Below are 14,772 nucleotides of genomic sequence, written 5' to 3'. Positions count from 1 at the left end.
GCATGTGAAATTTATTGTCAATCAGTGTTGCTTCCTAAGTGGACAGTTTGATTTCACAGAAGTGTGATTGACTTGGAGTTACATTGTGTTGTTTAAGTGTTCCCTTTATTTTTTTGAGCAGTGTATAAAAAAAAATGAAATACCTTATTTACATAATTATTCAGACCCTTTGCTATGAGACTCGAAATTGAGCTCCGGTGTATCCCGTTTCATTGATCATCATTGAAATGTTTCTACAACTTGATTGGAGTCCACATGATTTTGAAAGAAACACACCTGTCTATATAAGGTCCCACATTTGACAGTGCATGTCAGAGCAAAAACCAAGCCATGACGTCGAAGGGATTGTCCGTAGAGCTCAGATACAGGATTGTGTCGAGGCACAGATCTGAGGAAGGGCACCAAAATATTTCTGCAGCATCGGAGGTCCCCAAGTGCACAGTGGCCTCCATCATACTTAAATGGAAGAATTTTGGAACCACGAAGACTATTCATAGATTTGGCCGCCCAACCAAACTGAGCAAATCGGGGGAGATCGGCCTTGGTCAGGGAGGTGACCAAGAACCTGATGGTCACTCTGACAGAGCTCCAGAGTTCCTCTGTGGAGATGGGAAAACCTTCCAGAAGGAAATCCATCTCTGCAGCACTCCACCAATCAGGCCTTTATGGTAGAGTGACAAGACGGAATCCACTCCTCAGTAAAAGGCAYATGGCAGCCCGCTTGGAGTTTGCCAAAAGGCACCTAAAGCCTCTCAGACCATGAGAAACAATATTCTCTTGTCTGATGAAATCCAGATTGAACTCTTTTCCCTGAATGCCAAGCATCACGTCTGGAAGAAACCTGGCACCATCCCTACGGTGAAGCATGGTGGTGGCAGCATCATGCTGTGGCGATGTTTTTCAGCGGCAGGGACTGAGAGACTAGTCAGGATCAGGGGAAAGATGAACGGAGCAAAGTACAGAGAGATCCTTGATGAAAACCTGCTCCAGAGCACTGAAGACCTCAGACTGGGGCGAAGGTTCATCTTCCAACAGGACAACGACCCTAAGTACACAGCCAAGACAACGCAGGAGTGGTTTTGGGACAAGTCTCTGAATGTCCTTAAGTGGCCCAAAAAGAGCCAAGACTTGAACCTGACCGAACATCTCTGGGGAGACCTGAAAATAGCTGTGCAGCAATGCTCTCCATGCAACCTGATAGACCTTGAGAGGATCTGCAGGAAGGAATGGGAGAAACTCCCAAATACAGGTGCGCCAAGCTTGTAGCATCATACCCAAGAAGACTYGAGGCTGTAATAGCTGCCAAAGGTTTTTCAACAAAGTACTGAGTAAAGGGTCTGAAAACTTATGTAAAATTTCAGTTTTTTATTTTGAACAAATTTGCCAAAATGTATAAAAACCTGTTTTTGCTTCGTCATTATGGGGTATTGTGTGTAGATAGATGAGGGGGGGAAACAATTTAAACAAGTTTAGAATAAAACTGTAACGTTACAAAATGTGGAAAAATTCAAGGCGTCTGAATACTTTCCGAATGCACTGTATATATATATATATATCTTCCTGTTCCAAGTATAGTTCCGTATTCTGAGTAGGTATATATATAAGCTTTCTAATCTCTCTCAGATACTTAAAAAACTACGTGTTTTGATTTATGGAAAAACAGATTAGTCCAAAAATATATGTATCTGTTATTCGATGTGTTTCTGTGGGCTAATAGCAGTAAGGCCAAATTCAATGTTACATCAAATATACATGTTTTATACCTACAGGGTTCCTAAAATCAAATAGTTAAATGATCCATGGTAAGACCATCTTAAAACAATTCCATAAGTTAGTTTTGGGCTGCCCAGGCGCTTGGACTGTAATGGGATTTATGTAACATCCTGGTCCCAAGGTGTCCATCTGTTTGTCTGGGCGGAGACAGGACCAGCCGTCATAGAAAACACCAAAGTTATTGCCATAGAAATAGAATGTCATTGCAGCTCACTCTTCCGGTCGGTCCATCGTCTCATTCTAAGATGAGGCTTTCAGGTAAATCACTACATATCGATCACAACTTTCTACTGAAGACAATGAGGCCTGGGAAAACACAGTGATCTGATCTCTTTTGTCATGCACCCACAAAATCATATACAGTTGAAGTCGGAAGTATACATACACCTTAGCCAAATACATTTAAACGTAGTTTTTCCACAATTCCTGACATTTAATCCTAGTAAAAATTCCCTGTCTTAGGTCAGTTAGGATCACCACTTTATGTTAAGAATGTGAAATATCAGAATAAAAGTAGAGAGAATTATTTATTTCAGCTTTTATTTCTTTCATCACAATCCCAGTGGGTCAGATGTTTACATACACTCAATTAGTATTTGGTAGCGTTGCCTTTAAATTGTTTAACTTGGGTCAAACGTTTCAGGTAGCCTTCCCACAATAAGTTGGGTGAATTTTGGCCCATTCCTCCTGACAGAGCTGGTGGTAACTGAGTCAGGTTTGTAGGCCTCCTTGCTCACACACGCTTTTTCAGTTCTGCCCACACATTTTCTATAGAATTGAGGTCAGGGCTTTGTGATGGCCAGTCCAATACCTTGACTTTGTTGTCCTTAAGCCATTTTGCCACAACTTTGGAGGTATGCTTGGGGTCATTGTCCATTTGGAAGACCCATTTGCGACCAAGCTTTAACTTCCTGACTGATGTCTTGAGATGTTGCTTCAATATATCCACATAATTTTCCTCCCTCATGATGCCATCTATTTTGTGAAGTGCACCAGTCCCTGCTGCAGCAAAGCACCCCCACAACATGATGCTGCCACACGCGTGCTTCACGGTTGGGATCGTGTTGCTCAGCTTGCAAGCATCCCCCTTTTTCCTCCAAACATAACGATGGTCATTATGGCGAAACAGTTCTATTTTTGTTTCATCAGACCAGAGGACATTTCTCCAAAAAGTACAATGTTTGTCCCCGTGTGCAGTTGCAAGCCGTAGTCTGGCATTTTTATGGAGTAACTGCTCATAGAGAGAAACTGAGAAAAATGACTTCAAAGTTATTTTTATTGTCCAGCCGAATGAGTTGTAGGCAGATCATTGGAGATGTGGTGGTCTTACTGAGGTCATTTTTTAAAATTCATATTGACCCTGACCAGTGACATGACCTTTGACCCAAAAAAGGCAGAGTTCAAAGTTTACCATGGTTTCACTGAGCTTTGGGCTGCAGTGTCTAAGGTAAAAGGCAGTAACTGACGTGAGTAATGCCAGCGAATGCCTTTTTCCTTGGTTTCACTTGAACTTTTTGCAGTTACTGCAAACATGACCCCCCATTTTCTCCATAATACAACAGAATTGAGTCATGATATTTGTCCACATGATAAAGCATGTATTTCAAGTATTACCATTTTTTTTTTTTTTTTAATAACACATTTTTGACCAAATGTGCAGTTACTGCTCTTTCGCTTGGTAGGGCAGTATAGTGCACTAAATATAATAATACATTTAATTTGAATAGCGCTTTTCATTACAGAGTTATTTCAAAACTCTGGTCAAAAGTAGTACACTAGGGAGCTATTTGGGACGCAGCCCAGGATCTCTGTAGCCTAGACTGCCCTTTAAATGGGATAGAGAGGTACAGTATAGCATGACAATATTCATGACAAAATGCCATATTGTGTGACACATATCATATACTAGTGTGATGACTCATTGTGAGTTAAAGGTAAATCAAGGGACCGTCTGTAGACAGATATATGCAGTGCTGATTGATATACAGTAACTAATAGCAGTTAAGACACCCATTCCTTTTCACCAACTCCCTCTGGCCGTAATGTGGACGAGGATGGACTATCTGTGTGTGTGGGCGGAGGGGGTGAAGAGGGGTGTGTATGTGTGATGGTAATGGACAGGGAGGTGTCAATAGGATATGCAGGTTTCTGATTTAGGGACCTAGAGAGGGATGAGAGGAGAGGAAGTATACCCCATGGGTTAGTCAGCACCACATTACCCAGAATGCTGTGTAGCAGGTGATGGATTTCTCTGAAGGACCCCTGGCTACATAATTACATTCCCTTGTTTCTGCCGTGTCAGCAGAAGAGAAGCAGCAGGCTTCTGAGAACAGATAGGACAGAAATCATCCAGAGAGCCCTGTCCTGCCTGGCTTGGGTAAAGTATACTAGACACCTTTATGGGGAAAAATACAGCAATATGATGAGAGAAGACTAAATACTTCCACCTCTCCTATCAGAGTCATTAGTTCATTTATTTTGGTACTGTCCATATGTAGCTCGTTTTTGGTCGCAGGTTCAGGGATGGCTGAAGAACTGCAACATTTACCTGGTTAACTCTGCAGATAGCAATACTGGGTGATCTGAAAAGTAAATTGATCAATAATATAATAATACTTTTGGCAAAATATTTTATCTTTAATTTACAATTTGTAGAAACTATGAGAATAGAAAGGTTCAGTACTTTTGTGAAACATCACAGCACAGTTGAAAATGATATGGCAAATAGAAATCCAATATGGATGGTGTTAAGAGATAGATGGGAGGGGTTGAATGGAGATGGAGAGTGTGACTAATAACAACAAGATAACCAATGTAAAACATACTGGGTCTGTAAAATGCATATAGGTTCAGAACTTTTGTGAAACAGCACAGTTCAAAATGTATAGCAAATAGAAATCAAACAGGATGGACATCATAAATAGATGGGAGAGGTTGAGGGTAGAGGAAGGACAGGACTAAAAACAAACATAATATAACTATTGTAAAATAGATTGTGTCTGTAAAATATATATAAACTCAGCAAAAAAATAAATGTCCTCTCACTGTCATCTGCGTTTATTTTCAGCAAACTTAACATATGTAAATATTTGTATGAATATAACAAGATTCAACAACTGAGACAAACTGAACAAGTTCAGTGACTAACAGAAATGGTATAATGTGTCCCTGAACAAACGGGGGGTCAAAATCAAAAGTAACAGTCAGTAGCTGGTGTGGCCACCAGCTGCATTTAAGTACTGCAGTGCATCTCCTCCATGGACTGCACCAGATTTGCCCGTTCTTGCTGTGAGATGTTACCCCACTCTTCCACCAAGGCACCTGCAAGTTACCAGACATTTCTGGGGGGAATGGCCCTAGAATTCAACCTCCGATCCAACAGGTTCCAGACGTGCTCAATGGGATTGAGATCTGGGCTCTTTGCTGGCCATGGCAGAACACTGACATTCCTGTATTGCAGGATATCACGCACAGAACGAGCAGTATGGCTGGTGGCATTGTCATGCTGGAGGGTCATGTCAGGATGAGCCTGCAGGAAGGGTACCACATGAGGGAGGAGGATGTCTTCCCTGTAACGCACAGTGTTCAGATTGCCTGCAATGACAATGACAACAAGCTCATTCCGATGATGCTGTGACACACCGCCCCAGACCATGACGGACCCTCCACCTCCTCCATCAATCCCGCTCCAGAGTACAGGCCTTGGTGTAACGCTCATTCCTTCGACGATAAACGCGGATCCGACCATCACCCCTGGTGTGACAAATCTGCGACTCGTCAGTGAAGAGCACTTTTTGCCAGTCCTGGCTGGTCCAGCGACGGTGGGTTTGTTCCCATAGGCAACGTTGTTGCCGGTGATGTCTGGTGAGGACCTGCCTTACAACAGGCCTACAAGCCCTCAGTCCAGCCTCTCTCAGCCTATTGCAGACAGTCTGAACACTGATGGAGGGATTATGCCTTCCTGGTGTAACCTCGGGCAGTTGTTGTTGCCATCCTGTACCTGTCCCGCAGGTGTGACGTTCGGATGTACCGATCCTGTGCAGGTGTTGTTACACGTGGTCTGCCACTGCGTGAGATGAGATGACCATAAACAATGACTAGTAATGCTGCATAGTTCTAGACAGGTCTGGAACTAACCTTTCTGGTAAGAAATAGTTATAATTGCAGAGGTTTACGCACTTTTAAGGACAAAAGCTCAAGTAGATTTTTGGTATAGTTATAATATAGTTATAATCAAATTATAAACGACTTACGATAAGATTTTACATTTCTTATAACTGTAAAATAAATATGATCATACTTAGTGACAGTACAATATTGGCCCCATTTCATATTACTGACAAAAGAGACTTTTCTCCTAAATGCCCACTGAGCGCCACTGAGACGCCATTCAAATGTTTTCCCTAACCCTAAACCCTAACCCTAACCTAAACCTAAACCTAACCCTAACCCTAACCCTAACCCTAAACCTAAACCTAACCATAAACCTAACCATAACCCTAAACCTAACCCTAACCATAACCCTAAACATAACCCTAACCCTAACCCTAACCCTAAACCTAAACCTAAACCTAAACCTAACCCTAACCCTAAACCTAACCCTTTACGCACAAAGTGATTTAGTCCTTCTGTGATGAGGAGAAAGTAGTCTTGTTTAAATTCTATGAAATTATTTTGTATTTTTTCATGTTGAGAACTCTAAATCTGACCTGAGAATATCACAAGATTGCTGAATTCGCTAAACTGTCCCCTTTAATATGCCGCAGGCTGGGCTAGTCTGCTCAGAGGGAGAGCAAATTGATTCTTTGTCTGCATAGGCCAGAAAATGTGACACATTACTCCCTATGCAAATGTGGAGTCTGAAACCTGACACTTCAAGTCAGTTCTACTGAGAGAGTGGAAACAGAAAGCTGACAGATGGGTCTTTCTGACACTATAAGGCCCGGGACCCTACGATGTTCACAGAGAGCTTTGTACACCAAAATGCCACTCGGAACTGGTCCAGAACCACCCATTAGTCCCCCATATAGGGGACTTAACATCTAATTAAAATCACAAACTTTACTTAATTTTAACACACCTAACACACATCAGCCAGTGCCTGATCATTGAATCAACCAAGTTGTTAGTGACCAGGACCTTTAAATGGTCCAATATGCAGGAATCGATCAGCCATTTCCTGGTTGCTAAAATTCTAATAGTTTGTCTAATGTCAATTTATGTGGCAAAACAAGCAGYCATTGTGTAGAGAATCCTTGTACCATCTAAACCTGCTGTGAAATATATTTTCCATAACCAAAAATATTGTGTTTTCAGGTGTTTGAAGCTGGTGTACAAAACTGAAAGTGAAAAATGCAAAACTGAAACTTAAGAATGGAAAGCATAGGATTAACATAGAACAGATATACCACTTCTTAGACTTGATTTAATTGAGAAGGACGGATCTATAACTTACATTTCTATGAAGAAGAAAAAAAGTAACATATTGCAGTTTTAACTAAAAGACATCAGTGGCAACAACCATTTAGACAACTTAGCTGTAACCTTGTCCACCAGACCCGCCCAGTTTCTCTCTTAAACTCTGAGGTCCCCAAGAATACCCCCAAAGAACTTCATCCCTACTCTGCCCCACTATACACCTCCCCCCACCCCCCCCCCCCCCCCCGCCCCCGCCCCCCCACCCCCCCCCCCCCCCCCCCCCCCACCCCCCCCCTCCCCCCCCCCCCCCACCGCCCCCCCACCACCCCCCCCCCACCCCCCCCCCCCCCCCCCCCCCCCCCCCCCCCCCCCCCCCCTACTCCCCAGAAAGACTAGGAGACCATTCTCTGGCCCATCCCCATAAATCAGACCCTCACTCTTCTCCCAGTTCACCTTAGCTGATGCCAGTATATGCCAGTGAAACCTCGGATTGGAGCGGCAACCCTGTTACAGCTCCAATTACTGACATAAAACCTACATAGCCTCGCTGCACTAATCCTCTTGCCTGGCTACCCAGACTTCTTGCTCCGGCCAAAATACCCCAACCCCCCCACTAATGGGAAGACCTCCAAAACAAGGCCGACGAAGAACTTAACTCTTTCCCCAAACAAGGCAACCCTGATCAAGATAATGAAACTCTAGTAGACAGTTTAATGCGGCTAAAGAATCCATACCAAACTCTAAATCATTCAGAAAGGGCAAGGCTGTCCCCCGGTGGTCAAGTGAGTGCCATACAGCTGTCAAGGTGAGAAACTGAGCCTTTAAAGAACTGATTGAGCATCAAAGTAAAAGAGCAATAGCAAGAATAATCATACGGTAAAACAGACTTATTGGAGAAAGTACTGTGACATCACACTTATTGGAGAAAATACTGTGACATCACACTTATTGGAGAAAGTACTGTGGCAATACACTATAGACTGCTGTAGGCTCTACAATATAGACTGCTGTAGGCTCTACACTATAGACTGCTGTAGACTCTACACTACAGACTGATGTAGGCTCTAAACTATAGACTAAGGGCTATACACTACATTTTCAGCAATGTTATGAGACTTTATGTCGGGGTATACTTATGTCCTGACGAGGGTTGCAAAGGGTCGGAAACTTTCTGGTAAATTTCCAGAATTTTCCTGGAAATTTTCCATGGGAAGTTAGGCCCGGGAATTTGAGGAATTTTGCTTATATTCATCAAAAAAGTTAGCTTATAACAGTCAACCTATTTTTCTGGGATACACATAAGGCAATTCTAGGTCTTGTGGCATATTTTGGTTAAACTTTCCCCAATTCAATGGAATTGCAACCCTCTGCATGCACAGTGCATTCTTCCATCACATGTGCAGTGCACTCTCATCACATGTACAGCTGATTCTCAAGATCTTGCACACTAATGAGATGCTATTGAGCCCACACCACTACACTGTCTGAGCCAAGGACTACATGCTTTCTGGTAAGTTTTGATTACAATACTGGTTGGGGTGAATATATTTTATATGACATATGATTTTTTGTTAACTAGTAAATAGTAGCCTACAGCAAAGTGTGTCATTTCTAACTTGTTAACAATTTCTGATAGTTCGTTTTTGCTACCATGTGGGGTTTAGCTTGCTTGAGCCTGCTAACTGAGGAGTGTTAATACACCTGTTTCCATACATGTTTCATTTTAAAACATTTATCTTACAAAGGAGTTGTTTAATCTAACTGCTTAACTATTTATCTGTACATGGAATTGTATATATATTTGTTTTTATACAAATGTTTTCTAATCTTTACAGGAGAATGGCACGGGCACTATCTGATGTGTGGAGACATTTCACTGCAGCTAATGTAGAAGGAAAAGCTGTGTACATTTGCAAATACTGTGCCAAATCATATGTGAAGAATGCAACAATGATGCAGAATCATCTGGCCAGGTGCATAAAGTTCCCTCAGCGCTCACAACAAGCAACCTCTGACAAAAGTCCTTCTACTTCTATTCAAGGTAAAAATGATGAATCAGACGCCTTATCGATAGCAACAGCTCATGGTCCTCCTGGAATCAGAAGTTTTTTGACTCAATGGAGGAACGTAATCAGAGAAATGCTGATAGATGTCTTGCTCGAGTTGTGTATGCAACTGGTTCACATCTGATGCTCACAAGCAATGGGTATTGGAAGAGATTTCTGAATGTTCTTTGCCCAGCATACACCCCTCCAACCAGACATGCTTTATCTTCTCATTTGCTGGATGCAGAGTTCAACAGAGTTCAAGTGAAGGTCAAGCAAAACATAGAGAAAGCAGACTGTATTGCAATCATCTCTGATGGGTGGTTGAATGTTCGTGGGCAAGGAATAATTAACTACATCATCTCCACCCCTCAACCAGTATTCTACACGAGCACAGRCACAAGGGACAACAGACACACCGGTCTCTGCATTGCAGATGAGCTGAAGGCAGTCATCAATGACCTTGKACCACAGAAGGTATTTGCACTGGTGACAGACAATGCTGCGAACATGAAGGCTGCTTGGTCTAAAGTGGAGGAGTCCTACCCTCACATCACACCCATTGGCTGTGCTGCTCATGCATTGAATCTGCTCCTCAAGGACATCATGGCACTGAAAACAATGGATACACTCTAGAAGAGAGCCAAGGAAACGGTTAGGTATGTGAAGGGTCATCAAGTTATAGCAGCAATCTACCTCACCAAGCAAAGTGAGAAGAATAAGAGCACCACATTGAAGCTGCCCAACAACACCCGTTGGGGTGATGTTGGCATCATGTTCTCCTGGAGGGGAAGGAGTCTCTCCAAGAAATGGCCATATCACAGTCTGCCGATATGGACAGCCCCATCAAGAGGATCCTCCTGGATTATGTATTTTGGGAGAGAGTGCTAAGCATCCTGAACCTCCTGAATCCTATAGCAGTAGCCATTGCACAGATTGAGGGAGACAATGCCATCCTGTCTGATGTTCAGACTCTACTTGCAGATGTAAGAGAAGAAATCCGTACTGCCCTGCCCACTTCACTGTTGATCCAAGCAGAGGAAACTGCAGTTCTGAAATACATAAAATAGCGTGAAGACTTCTGCCTGAAGCGGCAGGTAGCCTAGTGGTTAGAACATTGGACTAGTAACCGAAAGGTTGCTAGATTGAATCCCCCGAGCTGACAAGGTAAAAATCTGTTGTTCTGCTCCTGAACAAGGCAGTTAACCCAATGACCGTCATTGTAAATAAGAATTTGTTCTTAACTTGCCTAGTTAAAAAAAGGTTAAATWAAAAAAAGCCCATACACACCGCAGTGTACATGTTGGACCCCAAGTATGCTGGCAAGAGCATCCTGTCTGGTGCAGAGATCAACAAGGCCTATGGCGTCATCACTACCATGTCTCTCCACCTTGGCCTGGATGAGGGCAAGGTTCTTGGCAGTCTGGCGAAGTACACTTCCAAGCAAGGGCTTTGGGATGGAGATGCAATATGGCAGTCGTGCCAACATATCTCATCAGCCACCTGGTGGAAGGGACTTTGTGCATCTGAGGCTCTTTCCCCTGTTGCCTCCATCATCCTCCAAATCCCACCGACATCAGCCGCCTCAGAGTGCAACTGGTCCTTGTTTGGGAACACACACACCAAAGCACGCAACAGGCTGACCAATACAAGGGTTGAAAAATTGGTGGCCATCTGGGCAAATTTGATGTCTTTTTGAGCCTGACAACGAGCCATCCTCAACACGGTTGGAAAGTGAGTGGAGATGAGGCCTCAGAGTCTGATGTTCAAGAGGTGGACCATGAGGAGGTCCAGGGAGAAGACATGGAAGCCTGAGAGGAAGACAATCAAAGCTTTAGTTTCTAGACTATCATTTTACAGATGTATGTTGAAAACATTTTTAGGAGATGCGATGGATCGTTGGGGATCATTCAATATTCCCTTTCTTTTGGTGAGCAGTGAAATCATCCCATGTGAAGAGTAAATTCGTAACTAAATTGTTTTTTTTTTCTATTGGAAGGATTTAATCATTTGCAATTATTTCTACTTATGATAAGGTAAAAGGTTTATGTTTCTGTCTCCATATGATATGGTAAATATATCCAATGCAAAAAACATCTACATTTAAATGGTATTCATTTGCATATATTTCTGTTAATTCCCATATTTTCCTGTTAATTCCCACGGAAAGTTTCCACCTCTGAATATTCCCCAAAATGTTGCAACCCTAGTCCTGACTGAAGCCCAGTGACTCATCCTCTGGTRTCTTGGCTATGTGATGGGAGAGTGTGCGACATGCTAACATTCTGCTGGAGGTCAAAGTCTATTTCCTTTTGTGGCACTTCTTTCAAATCGCCATTCAATCCTGCTGCCAATCATCACTCCGTATTCCTGCGAGACAGTTGATGAAAAGAATCTGGTTCAACTTGGGTTACGGTCCGTTTTCTTAGAACTTGTCTACGTGACATAATGGGTGATCTCTAAGAAACTGATAAAGACCCAACCTGCCAATGGATATGCACGCATGAACAAAGAATTGGTGATGAATGTATTATTATCAAATKAAGCTTCTAGGGGTTCATGTTTAGTAGTAATCTCACAGGACACAGGAGAGGAAGACATTATCATAGCTTATTCAAGTTATACATCAAATGGATGGGGAGAAATGTGTATACTATATACGGTTWATCTCAATAAAATTACACTTTCTAAATAGGAAGAATGATACGATTTGATATTTATTTTAAACCTTGCATTCGTACGTATTGTAGGCTTCTCATTAATGCATGAAATCAATGTGTGAAGTAGGGCCTACATGAATATTRCCTTCATAAATGACATTCTATTTCCATGATTTTATAGAGTCCATTATCTGAGGGAGATTCAAACTGAATCCTGAGATGAGAGTTCATAACAACACAAAGAGAGAGAGAGATAGAGACATTGTTGCCGTGGCTACAGCAGGAAGTTAGCTTGGCCGTCCTGCTGCTTTTGTCCAGATGACAATCAACATCCCTTTTGAAATATTTGCCAGACACTTCTGTTGAGCTGAATAGAGTAGGTGTTTTTATAGCACCGTGATAAGGACACAGATTGGTGGTGGCTCAGATATGATCCTATCATAGAGGATATACCGAACAGCCTGTCCATCACCTGTTGAGAGTCAAGACATCACTGTCAGATGTGAGATGGGCTTAATAAGAAATGTTTGTAAAATTACATATATGGTGATGATTGTGGTAGAAGAAGCAGACTGTAGCATACACCAGGTTAATTGTTTATACAGTAAAACATACACTGAGTAAACAAAACATTTAGAAGTCAATGTTAGGAAGGTGTTCCAAATTATAAAAAATAAAAAATAAACTTTATTTAACAAGGAAAGTCAGTTGAGAACAAATTCTTATTTACAATGACGGCCTACCCTGGCCAAACCTGGACGACGCTGGGCCAATTGTGCGCTGCCCTATGGGACTCCCAATCACAGCCGGATGTGATACAGCCTGGAATCTAACCAGGGACTGTAGTGAYGCCTCTTGMACTGAGATGCAGTGCCTCAGACCRCTGTGTYACTCAGAAGCAAATGTTTGGTATACTCATTGTCCGTTTCATATATACGTCAAAACACTTCTTTCATGTTAAGAGATTGATTTGTTAAAGTTGAGATGCTGAGAGGAGACTTTATAACGTTGCAAATGCACTAAACAAGTGATGGGATTTCAGTCYTGGCCCGCAACAGGTAACCCTCATTGACTCTTGTTTTAAGTCACGTCCTCGTTAGAGGCATTGGCGTGGATCAGAAAACCAGTCAGTATCTGGTGTGACCAACATTTGCCTCATGTAGCACAACACATCTCCTTCACATGGAGTTGATCAGGATGTTGATTGAGGCCTGTGGAATGTTGTCCCACTCCTCTTCAATGGCTGTGCGAAGTTGCTGGATATTAGCGGGAACTGGAACATGCTGTGGTACATGTTGATCCAGAGCATCCCAAACATGCTCAATGGGTGACATGTCTGAGTATGCAGGCCATGGAAGAACTGGGACATTTTCAGCTTCCAGGTATTGTGTACATATCCTTGCGACATGGGGCCATACATCATCATGCTGAAACATGAGGTGATGGTAGCGGATGAATGGCACGACAATGGGCCTCAGGATCTYGTCACGGTATCTCTGTGCATTCAAATTGCCATCGATAAAATGCAATTGTGTTTGTTGTCTGTAGCTTATGCCTGCCCATACCATAACCCCACCGCCACCATGGGGCACTCTGCTCACAAYGTTGATATCAGCAAATCGCTCGCCAACAAGACGCCACACACGTTGTCTGCGGTTGTGAGGCCGGTTAGACGTCCTGACAACTTCTCTAAAACGACGTTGGATGCAGCTTATGGTAGAGAAAATAACATTCAATTCTCTGGCAACAGCTCCGGTGGACATTCCTGCAGTCAACATGACAATTGCATGCTCCCCCAAAACTTGAGAACTCTGTGGCACTGTGTTATGTGACAAAACTGCACATTTTAGAGTGGCCTTTTATTGTCCCCTGCACAAGGTGCACTTGTGTAATGATCATGCTGTTTAATCAGCTTCTTAATAGGCCACACCTGTCAGGTGGATGGATTATCTTGGCAAAGGAGAAATGCTTACTATCAGGGATGTAACAGGCTATGTTAGAGATGCAATCTAACTTTGTTGCCTAACATAAAGCCCTGGTTGGTTTAAAACTTGCACTAAATACATGTTGTTCTCTAATTCTCACAAAAATTATTGGCCGATCGATTGGTTTCCCGCCTATAAATATCTGRACATTTGGATTGAGAAGGATTGAATGGTTAAAAAACATACAGATGAGCTTAAAAAACTAAGAATTAATAATAAAATAATAATTTTTATTTTATATCTTACCTCTCTCTAAATAGTAGGAAGCAGATTGTACAGTCCTGCTAGTTCTTGACTGTGGTGACACCATTTATCAGATTGCAGCAGCCACTACTCTTAACCTTTGGATGCTGTCTACCATAGCGCCCTTTGCTTTATCACAGGTGACTGTTTTTGTACTCACCAACGTATCCTGTATYAAAAGGTTGGCTGTTCCTCATTAAAGTCCCGTAGATCACTTCACTATTCCCTTTTTGTTTACTAAGCTCTACTACACAAGCTTCCAACTTACTTACCTTTGTTGTTAAAATATAAAAACATGAGGTACCAAACCCGTTGGTTAACTCGAGGTCCTCGGGTTTCCAAACTAGTGAAGTCCTCTTTTAGTTTTAAAGCCCCTCATTGCTGGAACCAACTACAAAATACATTACAATTGGATGTTCTGRTGCCGCTCGGGCAATTTAAAATATTGATTGGRAACCTTCTTATTGWGGACTGTAATTGTTTTTCTTGAATATTTATGCTGTGCTGTATTTTACTKGTTTTATATTGTATTTGATTTTTGAAATTGTATATGCAGGACTCCCTTGTGAAAGAGACCCTGGTCTCAATGCTGACTCCCTGCTTAAATAACGGTAAAAATGTAGTGTAAATTAAATCTGTTATCTAGGC

The sequence above is a fragment of the Salvelinus sp. IW2-2015 genome, unplaced genomic scaffold, assembly GCF_002910315.2.
Source record: "Salvelinus sp. IW2-2015 unplaced genomic scaffold, ASM291031v2 Un_scaffold1658, whole genome shotgun sequence".
NCBI classification, from domain to species: Eukaryota; Metazoa; Chordata; class Actinopteri; order Salmoniformes; family Salmonidae; genus Salvelinus; species Salvelinus sp. IW2-2015.
Note: the sequence above shows the minus strand (reverse complement) of the source record.